Source organism: Protopterus annectens, chromosome 1.part1 (assembly GCF_019279795.1).
Source record: "Protopterus annectens isolate FY-2018-M chromosome 1.part1, PAN1.0, whole genome shotgun sequence".
Lineage (NCBI taxonomy): Eukaryota > Metazoa > Chordata > Ceratodontiformes > Protopteridae > Protopterus > Protopterus annectens.
This window is the reverse complement of record NC_056726.1, coordinates 549,239,552-549,255,650: the sequence shown is the minus strand read 5'-3', so window position 1 is coordinate 549,255,650 and position 16,099 is coordinate 549,239,552. Positions and strand designations below refer to the sequence as shown.

At 40.5% G+C, this 16,099-nt stretch overlaps 1 protein-coding gene across 9 annotated transcripts in view; it reads right to left on the bottom strand.

Moving 5' to 3' along the window:
• LOC122806326 (protein unc-13 homolog B-like) overlaps positions 1–16,099 on the bottom strand; it is a 2,554,726-nt gene that overhangs the window by 367,800 nt on the left and 2,170,827 nt on the right. The window lies entirely within an intron of this gene.

Genomic DNA, 16,099 nt, shown 5'->3' with positions numbered 1-16,099 from the left:
AGCTCCGAGCCCTGTGCTGTTCATACTGGTGATGGACTACATTAGCAAACAGGTCAGATGGAATAGGTCAACAGAGTTGCTGTATGCAGTTGATGTGGCATTACAGAGAGACTCTAAACAAGAATTTTAGCAAAGGATAGGGGAATAAAATGCAAAAATGTTAGTATGTGAGATGAAACTGAGTACAGATAAGACAGTGGTCATGGCAGCAAATGGGGGAAACAAGATGAAAACTGAAACAGAAGGGAAAATAGTTGAACAAGTTAACAGCTTCAAGTACCTGGGAAGGATGCTTAAGGAAAAGAAAAGTCTGAATCAGAAGGTCAAAGCTAGAATCAGAGGGGGTGCAGCCAAATAGCATAGAATGTCAGGAGTAATGTATGACAGAAGAATACCAAAGAAGCTGAAAAGTAAGGTGAACAAAATACTGGTGCAGCTAATAATACTGTATGGCATGGAATCTTGGTCTGTGAAGGCAGAGCAGCTTAGAAAGCTAGAGGTGATGGAGATGAAGTGCCTGAGATGGTGCGACAGATGAACAAATAACCAGATCAGAACAGAAGCCTAAGTGGCTTCACTTACAGAAAAGGTAAAAGAGATTAGATCATGGTGCACTGGACACACTTGCAGGAAAGCAGAAGACAATCTGACGTAGATGATTTTGGAACACACAGGAAGAAGGCAAAAGGAAATGAGTGCACCAACAAAGCGATGGATGGAGTGGGGAAAAGAGACCTGTCGGGCATGACTGCTGAAGTTAGGAGAATGGCACTGATCGAAAAAGATGTCAGCAGTTGTGGGGGGGTGATGATAATGAGGAGGAGATAAACAACTCATGTAGAGATCCAGAGTACGAAGAATCCTTTGTTGCTGATGTTTTGGCTCAGGAAAGAAAATGAGGAAGTCAATGTGTTGATTCAAAGTAAACTCCATACTTATGTTCGGCATGAACGAGGGATTTGTTTAACTAACCCTTTCTCTACAGAAAACCAAATTGGATTCAGCCACCCTGAGAGCTTGCAACTCAGGTAATCATCTTCCAAATGTCAGAGAAATAAGTTGCACAGTTTTCCATGTCATGAACCATAAATCAGCCTGATAAGCTGGTTCAAAGGGAGACAGAGTTAAATTTTCTATCACAAAGTTAGGATCAAAAACAGGTATCCCCTGTTATTTTTAGATACTCTTAACATGCAAATGAAAAAAAAAACCCTTTCAAAAATTGAATGACCACAGAATGAGAAGAAAGGGGAGCATCCATGAGTAGACATGTTGAAATGGCTGACAAATAAACCTTGATAGAAAAATAAGACCCCAAGAGAGTAACTCACACAAATATTGAAGAACCAGTGTTCCAGAATCCCCAACTTGGCTTTGGTTATTAGTATGGTACTAATTATTAAATCTTTTTCATTTAACAATGTAAGATTTCCTAGCAGCAGTCTTTCTTGCCTCCTTTAATATCTGCTGTCCTCAAGAAAAAAAGGTGCCAAAAGGGTATTAAAAATGAGTCATCCAGGTAGTCAGTGGCAGTTATTTCAGACTGGGGTTCATCAAACTCCCCCAGTCTTGTGAGAGTAGATCCATCTATGAGGAAGCTTATAGTAACGGCCCCTGGACAAGTCCATAAGAAGCAAGAACTGATGTTACCTGGGGCAAAAGAAAGTGACTACAATAATATTAGGAAAATTCTTCTGGAACTTCAGAATGACCCTGGATACCAGTGGAAAGGGTAGAAATGTATGCAGGAATATTCCCATCCATGAAAATGAAAAGGCATCTGTTTTCCAGGTCTGTCTGTAAGGAGTCCTGGAGCAGAATTTGTTTAGCTGTTTTGAAAGTAGGTGAACAGATCAATTTGAGGTGTTCCCCATAACCGGATGAAATCTAGGAAGACTCCATCAATTTCTATTCATGAGGATTTGTCTTTGTCTTGCTCAGCTTGTCTGCTGCTACATTTTGCTCTAATAGAATGTAGGAAGCTTGAAGAGTAAGACTATCTTGAACTGCAATTTCCCAACCATCAAAGAGGGTCTGACTGGGGTCCTCTCTATTCATTCAAGTACTACATCACAGTGGTGTTATCTGTAATCACATGCAAAAGCCCCAGAAACCACACATGATAGAGAGATTCTATATCATGTATAACAGCTAAAATTTCTTTCAGCTTTAAGTCTTTTCGCCGGTCTGTTTTTTTTTTTTTTCCAAAGAGAGCTCCCTTATGCAAAATCCAATGCATCTGTTATTAAAGATTGAGCTGGGGTAGGAAGAGAAAACAGGAGACATGGATTCAGAGAAATCTGATCTCTCTCAACAGAGTTCTTCTCATTTTCCCAAAACTCAATACTGTAACCAAAAAAATCCAGTAGGTGGGAATGCTGGGTCTAAAAATCTTTAATAACCATTGGATTTTTCTCATGTGCAAGCTGGCAAGAGAAATCATGGGAATTACAGATGCCATGAAGCCTAGAATCCTGAGATATTCTTTGGCTAAAGTCTGAGACTGACTAATTAGACTCAGCCAAATACACTAGCTCAAAGACTCTAACTTGGCTCGTGGCAGAATAGGGATCCCATCATGCAGTAGTGCAATTCCTCATTTCATGTTTGCTGTTAACTATAACAAAGACTAAAATAATCATATGTTATCAGGTCAAGGACAAAGAGAGTCAAAGGAGCTCATTTTTAAGAGGAAACAACTTTCCACCAGGTCCTCTAGGAGTCCTTGGATGGGGCAAGGTGGGAGGGTCGTAAGTATGAAGGGTGAGATGGACAAAAAGCATGGAACGTTATGGTGAGTGCATAACTTCTTTATGTTATATTGTCCTATCTTGCCTTCATTCTTACTGGATGCGACAGTGTCCCTAGCACCTTTTCCCTGGGTGGCTCACGGGAGTACACTTTTGAGCACAGTGGAATGAAAGGAAGGCCTGGCCCTGAAGGCCAAATCAACTTTGTAATGAGTGATAAACGTATGAGGATTTGCCTACGTAGTTACAGCACAAATACTGTCCATTTACATTCTGGCCTGGAAAGCAGAAGATGTTGCTAATGCTCTAGTTGAGTGACCTCTAATTCTGAACGGCAAATTTCTATTATTGGAGGTGTATATAAAAGTGATACAATTTGAAAGTGTGACTTTAGACATTGGCATGCCCTTTTTTGCTTCAGAGAGACAGAGAGAGAGAGAGAGAGAGAGAGAGAGAGATGAACAATTGGACTGATTTCCTGAAATCTTTAGTTCTATGCAGGTAGAACCTGAGCTATGCACATCCAATTGATGGCGTTTATATGGCTTCTCCTGCAGATGAGGCCAGAGGAAGGGGGACCAAATCTGATGAGGTCAATATGGGGCAATGAGAATTAGCCTGTTTCCCAAGCATTTTGCTTTCTGGATAACTTTGGGTATGAGGGGAAACAGGGGAAAGGCATAAAGAAGTCGAGAGGGCCAATCGTGAACAAGTGCATCTCTCGGTGTCTCCCCTGGAGGGGGGAATTAGGGCAAAGTAGCTGCTGCATTTGCTATTCATGGGAGTGGCAAAAAGATCGTAGCAAGGCTGGCCCCATTTCCAGAAAATCTCCTTCGCTATGCACTGGTTTAGAGACCACTCATGAGGCATTAATATTGCCCTGTTGAGCTTGTCCGCTATCACGTTGGATTTTTCCGGGATGTGCATTGCTACTAGAAAGCATTAGGAAGAGAATGCCCATTGCCAAAGTCTCAGAGTCTCTCGACAAAGTGGGTATGATCTGCTTCCTCCTTGTTTATGTACCATACCACCGACATATTGTCTGACTGGATTGCAATCGCGCCTAGTGAAAGAGAGTCATGGAGTGCCTGCAACGCTAGAAACACTGCTCTCATCTCTAGAACACTGATGTGCAAATGGGCCTCATGTTCTTGCCATATGCCTTGACCTGTCCTTCCCAGATAATGCCCCCCCACCCTATATGGGAAACATCTGTGGTCACTGTAGCCACAGGTTGTTGTGGCATAAAAGGTCTTTGGATGGTCACGTGATTGGACTGAGTCCACCACCATAGATCTCTCTTGCATGACTCTGTTATTCTGATCAGATGGGACACAGGAAGTTCTTGTAGTGACCACTGGGAAAACAGGAGCTACTGAAGGATTCTTATATGCATTCTGGCCAGAGGAACTAGAATTATGGTTTAAGCCATGGTTCCTAGAAGTTTCAGAACTACCTGTACCTTGTCCCTGGGAAGAAGGTGTACTATTTGCTTTCTGAGGGCAGAAATTCTGTCGGGTGGAAAACGTGCCATCATATAAACGGTGTCTAGGTCTGTGCCTATGAAACTATTATGTTGACAGGGTAATAAGGCAGATTTTTGCAAATTGACTGTTATGCCTAGCTGAGCACAAATTTCCAGTGTCGCATCCCTGGCTTGTTGAAGTAGATGCTCGGTGGTGGCAGTTAGGAGCCAGTCATCCAGATATGGAAACACTTGGAAACCAAGACGTCTCAAGTGAGCCATTACTACTGCCATGCATTTGGTGAATACACTGGGAGCTGTAGTGAGACCAAAGGGCAGAGCTCAAAACTGGTAATGACTGAATCCCAGCCGGAAGCGTAAATGAATCCTTGATGCTCTGTCCACTTTTATGTGGTAGTACGCATCTTGGAGGTCTATTGAGCACATCCAACTGTCTTTCCCTAAAAAGGGAAGTATTGACTGCAGTGTCACCATTCGGAACTTGGACTTTTTGACAGATTCATTCAATTTGCTGAGATCCAATATGGGTCTCCAGTCCCCTGTTCTTTTTGGCATTAAAAAGAATCTTGAGTAAGTTCCAAATCCTATTTGGTCTGCAGGGACTTTTTGGATGACTCTTTTGTCTAGCAACTTTTGAATTTCTATAATTGCTTGCTCCCTTAGATTGGGTGGAACATCTGGGATTGTTCTGATATGTGGGTGAGGATGGCAAAAGGGAATGGAATATCTTCTGGATATTATGCTTTGTACCCACTTGTCTTTTGTTATATTTTGCCAGGCTTCTGGGTACAAAGATAACCCCCCCCCAACTGCCTCCAGAGTAGAGCAGATGGGCCTCCTTTCAGGAGTGCTGGTGGGGATGTCCATGAAAGGAATCACGGTCACCCTGGTTTTGCGGACCCACTAGGATGTCTACCATTGTTGCCTCCCCTCTGCCCCTGGGGAAGGATTCACCTCGTGCATCTTGGAAAGCTCCCTGGGATCTTTTGAACCATATTTTCCCACTCTTCTGACCTTTTAGATAAGGTCTTGAAGGTACTGAAAAACATGCTCCAACAGCAGAGAGAGTTTTCCTTTCCTGCTTGTATCTGATGGGTGTGTCTTTAACTTTAGGTCCACAAAGTGAGGAACCATCAAAAGGGGCATTGGAAAAGGTAGACTTGAAAGATTCCACAAAATTACATAAGCGCATCCAGGAGTGCCTCCTCAGGGAAACTCCTGAATCTGCTGCTCTACTCGCTCCATCCCCTGTGCATGATATCAGTCTCATGGAGAAGTTGACGATGGAATTTCAGGTGGATAACTGGGAGGTGAACTTCTCTGGCACCCCCGCATTCAATGAACCTTGTAGAGTATCTCCTAGCTCCTTCAGGAGATCTCTTTGTAGCCTTGCAAAGTGTGTAAGGTAATTCAGTGATCTGAATGTAAAAGTTGCTGATGAAAATATCCACTTCCCGTATCTGTCCATCATTCGAAAATCTTTGTTCAGAGGATGAACAGATGACAATGTCTCAGAAAGTTTCTCCTTGGTGGCTGCTGCCACCATATCTACTGGCACACCTTTGATAAGAAATTCTTTTCCAGTGGGGGCTGACAAAAACTTGTTTGGCCTCCAAGGGACTGGTTCCATAGTGTCAGGTGACTCCCATGCCTTTCGACTAACTCTATTAGCTCAGCAAAAGGCGAACACACCAAGGAGGCTGAAGGTTGAGATCCAAAAGCCTCCAGGTACACTGACTCCTCATCAGAAGGGGTGATGGTGTTCCAGACACCTCTCTGTTTTAGGATTTCAAGGATATCTGCAAAGGAGATATCTTCAGAGGATGACTGTGGGAACCCATCTGACTCCTCGAGGTCAGTGTCTGAGGTGATGAACTCATCAGGGGAGTCCATATGTTTCCTCTTGCATGTTCTCTTCCAAGGGGGCTCCTCAGAAGGGTATTCTGGGGAGGTCTCAGAAGAGTGAGGTTCACCCAATGGGGGTTCCTGAAGCTCTGAATCTCTGGTGGATGGGGTGATGCCGAGACAGTAACTGATGCTTTGGGGGGATGAATACCAGTATCCTTATGTAGAGCTGTAAGAGGGGACAGCTCGAATGCAGAACCCACTGGCTCTGAGGACACCCCTGTTTCTGAGGAAACATAGGAAACCCCCGGCTCCACAGAGACTGACTCCGAAGCTGATGTAGGAGCCAAGCTTAACCAAGCTGAAGCACCGAGAGGTAGACTCAGAATGGAAGAAGCTCGGGGCCAACTGGTGAACTTTGGCTCCCAGACACCACAAATGGTACTGAGTGTGTCAGAGCAGAGATCGGTTCTGGAATCTCCCAAAGGGGTCCCAGAACCGAAGGGTCTACAGCAAGTGGTACTTGGCACTCCAGCTCCAAAGATCCAGCTTGGCTCGGAGGAGGAACAACAGTGGATGTAATAGTCTTAGATGGCTCCAAAACCTGTTGGGTCGGAGCTGAGAGCAATTTTGCCAGCACCGGCGACTTCAATAGTCTGCACACTACCCTCTCCATGTCATCATCGGATAGGCTCCTAGAAAACCTGGAGGATAGGGTTGGTGAACGAGATCTCTCCGTGATGAGAGATCTCAAAGTAGGGGAGACCAGTGGAAGTTCAATTGGCTGGCTCCAAGTCAAAGTTTCTTTTAGTTCCAAAGATTTGGAGCCAAAGAACTAGGTTTATTGATAATAATCTCCATCGGTTCCAAAGGCTGTGGAGCTGCAGAGGTCAATGCCTGTGGAATTTTTGTCAATTTTTCAGGAGTCTCAGACTGAGCTGAAGAGACAGGGGATGGCTTTTTAGCTGGTTTGTCCTTATGAAAAGAAAAGGCCTTACTGGACAAAGAAGCACTCTGCAGAGTTTTCTCAAAGGTCGGTTTCAAGAGTCCTTTGACAATCAGCTTATTTTTACTCTCTTGCAATACATGGGCGCTACTGGAATGGCAGAATGTGCAAGTTTCCTGAAGATGGATTGCTCCCAAACTGTAAACACAAATGCTGTGTCCATCAGTAATGGACATTTTTTGGGAGCACTTTTGGTACTTCTTAAAGCCCAAAGGCTTATGTCCTTTCTCTCTAGTTTCCTTAGACGTGTTAGGGATGAAGAAATCCTACAACAACTACATAAACTAAGTAAATGCCACACAGAAAAACACGTCTAGAAAAATGAACACACCATAATTAATGCACACAGCACATCTAGTGAAGCTAAAGGGGAAGGGAAATAACTTTTCTTGTCTAATTAAAATGAGCACCAGGGCCTCTAATTTAAATGGACCTAGTAAGATACAAAACAAAAGGACACAAAGAAACACACTACTAGTAGCCCTCTAACACAAACGGGAAGTTAGCTCTCTAACTCAAACAAGCTAATAAACTAACTAATTAACTATTAAAGCACTACACAATCTATCTAAGTAACAATTTAAGCACACCACTACAGCAGAAGGTGACGGGATACACAATACAGGCCTGGCGAAAAAAATGACAGCCAAGAAGCACACAACAGCGATAAAATATCTACCTAAGCTATGAAAAGCACAGCACTCACTAAACTATCTATCTAACAAATTTTAAGTTGTAAATATAGAAAAATAGCAAAAAGACAAAAAACTTAGCCACGGCCAAGAAGAGAACATCCAAACTCGTAAAGCGGCAAATGAAATCTGAGGAATTGCACTACTGCCTGATAGGATACCTACTCTACCACAAGCCAAGTTATAGACTTCGAGCTATTGTATTCGGCTGAGTCGGAGCTGAAGATCAGCTCTGAACCCATCCAGTAAGAATGAAGGAGAGATAGGACAACATAACATCTTATGATTACATACCAAAGCAAAATGTCTCATATCAAACAGAAGAAAAAGCTGCATTCCTGAACCATAGCTTTTGCTGTAGCAGGCAACTGAGTAAATGTCAGGAAAATCCTACTAGGACAGCTAAACTTTATTTGGGTTTAATCAGAGTCTCTTTATTTGATGACAGGTGTGTACCCAAGAAGACTGAATGTTGTAACTAAATCAAAAGGTGATTCAACAAAATATTAGTTTAAGGATGTGCACAGTTATGCAACCAGCTTGTACGAATTTTATTTTTTTATATTTTTCCCCTAACAGATTTTTTTGTTTTTCAATTGAATTGTACAAGTTCTAGGTCACATTAAAGGTGGGAAAAGTTTTGAAATGTTTTACTGTGGTCTCATTTTTTATATCACAAAAACCTGGCATTTTAACAGGGGTGTGCATACTTTTTATATTCACTGTAAGCTGTTACAGTCCTTTTTCTCTCTCTTGAACGTACACTTACCCATACTTTGTATTCCTACTGATATCATGAAACCGTATTCTATATCTATGTCAAAAATGCAATGTGGAGCTTTGCTCCCCGGGTCTTTGTTGAAAAAGGGTTTTACCACAGTCAGATTTTCCTGGTAAACAAAGATGGATGGATAGAAAAAAATCAATCAATCCACATCTTTGGATTACCTACTGTTCTCGAAATCTTGCAGGTGGTATAGTTATTGTCCTACACTTCTTTGTATTGTTACAAATAATTTCTATTTGATCAGTTTTTATCCACTGTGTATGACCCCCTGCTCTAGACAGCTAATCTCCATCCCATGCCACTTGACTGTTTTTTTTTTTGTTTTTTAACTTATTTTTTATCCTTTAGCAGACCACTTCAGCTGCATACTGACTCCAGGAAGCAGAACCCTGCTCACAGACAATCAGTGCTGTGCCATTAATCTTCAGTGCTTCATCAACTCAACCTTTAGAAACGCCTTGCACCATAAGCACCCCTTCTCTGTGCTCCCTGAAATCAGATGTGTATCTTTCCATCATTCTGCATAATTTAAATTTGTCATTTTAACAGCACATTTCCTGGAAAACTGTGTGGCTACTGTGCCTCTGAACACTGGACTGCAGTGAAAAACCACAACAGAATGCACTCAACATATACGACTCCCGCTCGATTTTCAGAGTATTTTTCAATACACTTTCAATAAGTCAGGAAGTGAAAAAAAACAGATCGACTTGCTTCAGAAGCTCTTAGAGCAAGTTCCCTTTATTACACTGAGAATTACACAGACCCTAGAGAAAAGAAGTTTGTCTCCAGGTACACCAACCTATCAGTAATAACACTGCATGAGTTATATAGCTTTTTGAATTATATAAACTTAAGTTTCAGTTTCCAATGCTTCCACTCTGTTCCTCATCATACTTTGCAGACAGTTCTATGTTTCGCTATGCCCAAACACAGATAGCAGCTGCATACTCCATACTTTACATCTTTTCTTAATCCTCTGTCGGATCTGCTCTTTTAAATGCAGCATCTGGCAGTTTTATTACTCTTTTAAGTGCATTAGCATTACAGAAAGCAGGTAGACAATGCTTTCTCACATATCTGTCTCACTGGGTTGCAAATGCAGTGGTTCATCTTTAACAAAATAAGAGTGTGTTGCTTTTTTTCTTGTCAAATAGGTCTGTAATTTAAACTACTCTTTTAAAAATAAAATAAGAGTTCATTTTCTCTCAGCTTTTATGTACTGCTTGCCATTCTCCTAAGCGTCTTAAAGTTCATTGGTGTGTACTAGGCTATTAACCACTAGGGCCTTTTTAAGTCAAGCTATGCACCCCAAATCTCTGACAAGTTCTGGTACCCTTGATAATGTAAGCAGGGTCTTGAGAGATAAAATATTAAAATAGTACAAGAAGGGGCCTGAGAGATGAACCATTTACAGGCATACCTCTCAAATGTTCAGATTTTCACTGAATGTCCAGATTTTCACCTCATATTCTTGTTTTGTTCTTTATAATGCTTATAGTTTTCTGGATTTTTGTGTCAAATCAGTAAGGATTGAATTCACTAAATTATGACAGTCATTTATGAGTTTCAGACTTTATATCCTTCAGAAAATGCATGTTACACAAGAACTTTTATTTTAGCAGCTTTCTAAGTTTATAAGGACAATATTTAAAATTCGACCCTAATTTTTGGGGCTTGCCCTCCCTTATTTTCATCTTTGTCCAGATTTTTGTGCTAACAAGTTGAGGACTATGCTTATAGACTGCCTGTGTCCAACTGGCTACAAAGAAGCTATATCCTATTGGCCTGAATATTATTCTCTGAGCATTCACAGTACTTCCACATCGCCACTGCATACCTCTAAATTTCTTTGCTCAAGACATATGGACAAAGCCAAAAATAATGGAGGGGGACCTAAATCAGGGATATTTTTTTAAATCTCACCCTAATTCACTTCAAAAGTTAATAAAACAACAGGCTTTGCAGCTGCATGAATGATTTAGGTAACATAACACATAACCTTGCTATGCCTCATGAAGGCAGTATCAGCTAATTTCACACAATGACACTCAGGTACTGTGTGCACTATTTGTCACCACTCCAGTCTTGTTTCTGATTTCAGTCAGAAAGAGGCTGATATTCTCTTCCAGGTTCAGCAGGCCAAAAGGCTATTACTTCATTTGGAAACAATAGTCATATTCTTGCAAACAGCAGGTCCCTTAACATGTCCTGAACCATGTCCACACTACAGTAAGCTGGCGCACTGCAATTTGAAAGATCAGCAATACCTAAACTAAGCATTTATGATGTGGCCTTAATAGGCCCTGAGCCATATCCACACTGCAGCAAACTGCTGCACTGCTGTAGCAAACATCGACATTACATAGACTATGCATTTACAATGTGGAGCACAGCAAGATGTTTGAAAAGTTCAAATGCTCATGTCATCAACTCATTCCCACAACACAAAAAGATAATGTACAGACTAGAACTCAGACAAAGTGCCTTCAGTTAGCAGCGCAGGCACTGAAGGGGCCAGATGGGATGATGACAATGAGCAGCTGCCAGCTCATCCATCCTGGTTGGAGGAAGGTCGCTGCCAGCTCATCCATCCTGGTTGGAGGAAAGTCGCTGCCAGCTCATCCATCCTGGTTGGAGGAAGGTTGCTCTGGTTTATACATTCCCGATACTTGCAAAAATGCATGTAAATCACCCACAGCAAGAGCCCAGCGGGACCATGGTCTGTCTATGCTAAGGACTACCATGTGCGGTACACAGGTTTTATTGTGGGCAACATTATTGCAGCTAGCGAAAGCAGCAGACAGGAGAGAATTATGGGTATAAAAGGAAACTCCTACATCTTCCTAGTTCCAGTGCGCTCAGTCCTCACCATCTGGGAACAAAAGGGGCACAGGACTCTTAATAAGGGGAAATTAATGGGTCAAATAAGTGTCTGGGGGCTGTTTGACAGTTAGAAGGTGAAAAGAGAAAAAATGTATATGCCACTAATTCTGATCAGCAGTAAATCTTTGAGTACCAGTAAGGTTTGTTTAGATGAAGATGTGAACTATTCATAAAAACTCCTAAGGAAAAAGCTACGCATTTTCAAACAAGTGAATTCATTTGTACAAGCATATGTCTAAACTTATGAACATTTAAAACTCATCGAACTGACATTCAAAAATTATAGCAAAAGTCAAAAAAAGAAAACTTTTATTTCACATGCTAAGAGTGCAACAAACATCACTCTATAGCCAATGATGAGGAACTTTGGTGCCATCATTTTTCAGGAATTTACTGTAAGTAATAAATATAGCAAGTTATAATGAGGTATATAAATATATATCAGTACAACTAGGGAGAGCAACAATAAATCTGAGGTCAGATGTCTTAGTGCCAGTCTTCAAGTAGAGCAGCTGAGAAACACTGACATGAGAAGGCTGTAGAACGCCACTACTGCAGTTAAAACAACATGCTGAAAAATCAGGAATTGGAAAGGAATTAATACTATTTCCCTATGGTGAATTATCATAGGAAGAAGTTGTTGTGATGCAAATGAGTAGGTTTGAACAGGATACCCAATTAGTTACTTCTTACACAGCCCAGCATTAATACTCTTAGTCAAAGCAGGCCTAGCTAATGACAAAGAAACCAAGTACCATAAATAATACCATAAAATAAGTGAAAACAAGATGTACATTTAGTCTGCAATCCACCAATATGCTTATTTAAGTAAGAGTACCATCTGTCCCCATGGAAACACAGAAAACTGCTTAATGGCTCTAATAAAAGCACTCAATGACAGGCTATGGCAGAGAGGAATGCCCTTTAGCAAAACAGCTGTTACAAGTGTGCATGACCTATTATTTTTCATCCCTTGGAAATGCATGGCCCTTTACTTTGGCAGTTTAACATTTGAATGACCTCATAAAATACCAAGAAAAAGAATCCTTCTAAAATTGACAAGGTCAGGAGATGGTTTTCTACTTTATAGTCTAAGAAAAAAAATAATTTGTGCATGGAATCCAGGACATAGCAACCGTGCTGTACAGTTCAGCTATTGTAGTGTTCTGTAACTTATGTTGTGGACTAGCAACCCACCAGCCTCTGTGTTATGATGTTTACTACTATACATATACAACTTAATCCTCTGTCAAGCAAAAAGAAAACACAGGTAGCCAAAATAGTCACATGGAAAAAGTATAAACCAGAAACATCTGCACTGCTTGGGCTAAAAGATAAAATGTTGCTAGGAGTATTTTTACACTGCCAAAAACAAAAGTGCGACACTGAGACAGATTATGCTTAAGTAATGTGGTATGAAGAGGTAAAGCCCCTTCATGAAAATTGAAAAAATATTTCTACATTTCACTTCAGCTTTTTCTCTCCTAACATTTACATGCCAACATCTACAAATGCATATTCCTCAAATGACTTTCATATCCTAAAAATGTAACCATAAATTTAGGATGTAATAGAAACCGCAAGGGGTTTTGCATGTTGGAAGATTATTTCTCTAGGAAGTTCAATGAGGCCATAGCAATACTAAGAATTAAAATAAATAAATAAAAACATTACTCCAATTTCAGTTAAAAAAAATAAAATAAAATTAAGTGTGAAACATGCAGTCATTTGTTCAGCTCCAAACTGGACAGACCAAGGTCACGACTGCCAGAGTACACAGTCACTCCATGTGTATGATGGTGTTGGCTTAAAGAAACCTCCACAGTCCATTCTCACTGACACTCACACACACACACACACACACACACACACACACACACACACACACACACACACATATATGTGCATGTATACCCAACTAATGAGATACAATACCAAAACGAAAGATACCATACTGCTGAACCTTCTTCTTCTTTCAGCTTTTCCCAGTTAGGGGTCGCCACAGCAGATCACCTGTCCGCTCATGATTGGCAGTGAAGTTTTACAGTGTCGAGTTGCCAGCCTGGCACCCAACCTTCCACAGAAGGCACACACATGCACACACTCACACTTAGGGCCAATTTAGAGTGTCCAATCCATCTACAGCATGTCTTTGGGATGTGGGAGGAAACCGGAGCACCCGGAGGAAACCTACGCGACCACAGGGAGAACATGCAGGCTCTGCACAGAAGGCACCCCAGCTGAGAATCGAACCGCAGAACCTCTTGCTGTGAGGCGGCAATGCTAACCGCTGCACCACCGTGGCCGCCCACCATACTGTTGAACCTAAAATACTGAAATTACAAAATGTTGAATGTACATTGCAATGGATAATGCACAGTCAGATTTGCGCAACTTCAACTATGTAAAGAAAAGTTCAAATAAAGATAAAAATGTGCCTTTAGGGAAATGCTCTATGGCTCTTTGTGCCTCAACACCCCCATAGTAAATAAACTAACTCCAAAGCCTCACCATCGCTGAGAAAAGGAAATAATTACTAACACTGCACCATGTACTGCTTACCATTCCCTTACCTCCTGTTACCCCAGATTCAGTATTTGCAATAAATGGGGATAAAGAAGCAGACACCCTACCTAAGGAATGGGGGAGGCACAACTCCTCTGCAAAGTAGTTATTTTTAATTTGTTTTACTGTGTGTTTTATTATACTATTTGATTTTATGTATTATTCAATGTGTTCATGATTCCACATTATGTTTGACTTTATGACATTCTATATAAATACCACTCTATATTTGATACCATTATGTATGAATACATATTTAAATAAATAAATAATGCATATATATATATATATATATATATATATATATATATATATATATATATATATATATATATATACACACACACACACACATATATATATATATATATATATATATATATATATATATATATATATATATATATATACACATATGTAAATATGTATATCCAGATTGGGCCAAATGGTGAAAGACTAAAAACCCTGCTGACCAACAAACCTTTAGACCGCTAAGAAATGACACAAAGAAGGTCATACTCTCTGATAAACAAAACTACTACTTACAATATCAACAACCTAACCACAACAACCCACAGAAATTCTGGGCTAGCATTAAGCAGTTACTCCACCCAGGTCAAGCCACTACACCTAACCCTCAAAATACAGATAGGAAAAATCCCATCCATACAGCTAATACCTTCAATACCTTCATTACAGATGCTATCCAAAACACTAGCTAGTCAACTATCACATAATACCTTCACATTGCCTTCATACTCCTCTACCCCACCCCTCACTTTTCATTTCAAACCTGTCCCAACCACATTTATCCAAACCCTATTGAATAAACTGAAACCATGCTCCCCTTCTGCAGACCTACTGCCTCCTAAATATCTACAACTATCATCCAAGGCTGTTGCCTATCCTATTTCCATACTGATCAACAGAACTTTTTAAAAGTATTTTTTAAACTTTTTAGTTTGCATTTTTCGATCTTTTGAGCTTTTCGACTAATGTTTGTGCCTATATTACAGTTTTATTACCTTATTTTCTTTTTTTTCTTAGCTTATAACAGGCTAATACACTCAAGTGTACCCAGCCTTTGATAGCAATTTATTAACGAAAACAAATAATGCATTTTTTTTTTTTTTGCAAAAAAAAAAAAAAAAAAAAAAAAAATCTCCTTTCCTCTCCTTTCCTAGTGTGTTGTAGTTGTGATCAGATTTTGTTGATTGCTGGTTTGGTTTTTTCTGTGGTTTGTGTCCATCCTCCATTTTCTTGTGTGGCCAGAGGTAGTTTCTTTACTCACCAGTGGGAGGGGGAGTACTGAGCTTGTTTGTCAACTTCAGAGGGTGGTTAGAAGCAGCAACTAGTAATTAAATCCATATTTTGGGTCTTTTGTGTTTTTCTAGCCTCCTATAAAGCACCCCCACATTGATAAGCGGAGCTGCCGGTGCTGCCACACGGGCAGCGCCGGTTAATCAGATTTAAACTATTAGGGCTACTAAAAACTACCTTTCAAATTTTCCACTTTTTTTCCTACCTCAACCTACTCTACTAACTGTATATTTTTATCCTACCTATCATTTATTATTCTCTACTCTACTCACTATAAATTATCTCTCTGTGACTCCGATCACTTGCTCCTGTCTACTGTACCTCGAAAGTCTTAACCTATACATTACAACGGAGAAAACATACCCCAAAAAATTTCCCCCTCCATTCCCAACACCCCCCTTCTAGTTTTCTTTAGTTTCCTCCTTCTTACTAGCTCTTGTTGTCAGCTGTAGTCCCTCTCCTATTGTCTCACTGGATGAGTTGCTAAATGTTACAATAATAATCAAATACCTGAACCCCACTCATTAACCTCATGCCTCCCATAAAACACAAATACATCACACAGATGCGCGACTCTCTCAAAAAACAACTGAACAGGAGAATCAAGACCAGAATGGAACCACAGGTACACAGGGACAGACACAGCCCACATATGACCACACCAATCACATATGCAAATCATAACCACACACAATACAAACAAACATACACATCTCATGATCAAAAATCTACCAAAAAAGCAGACACAAACAAACAAAGCAC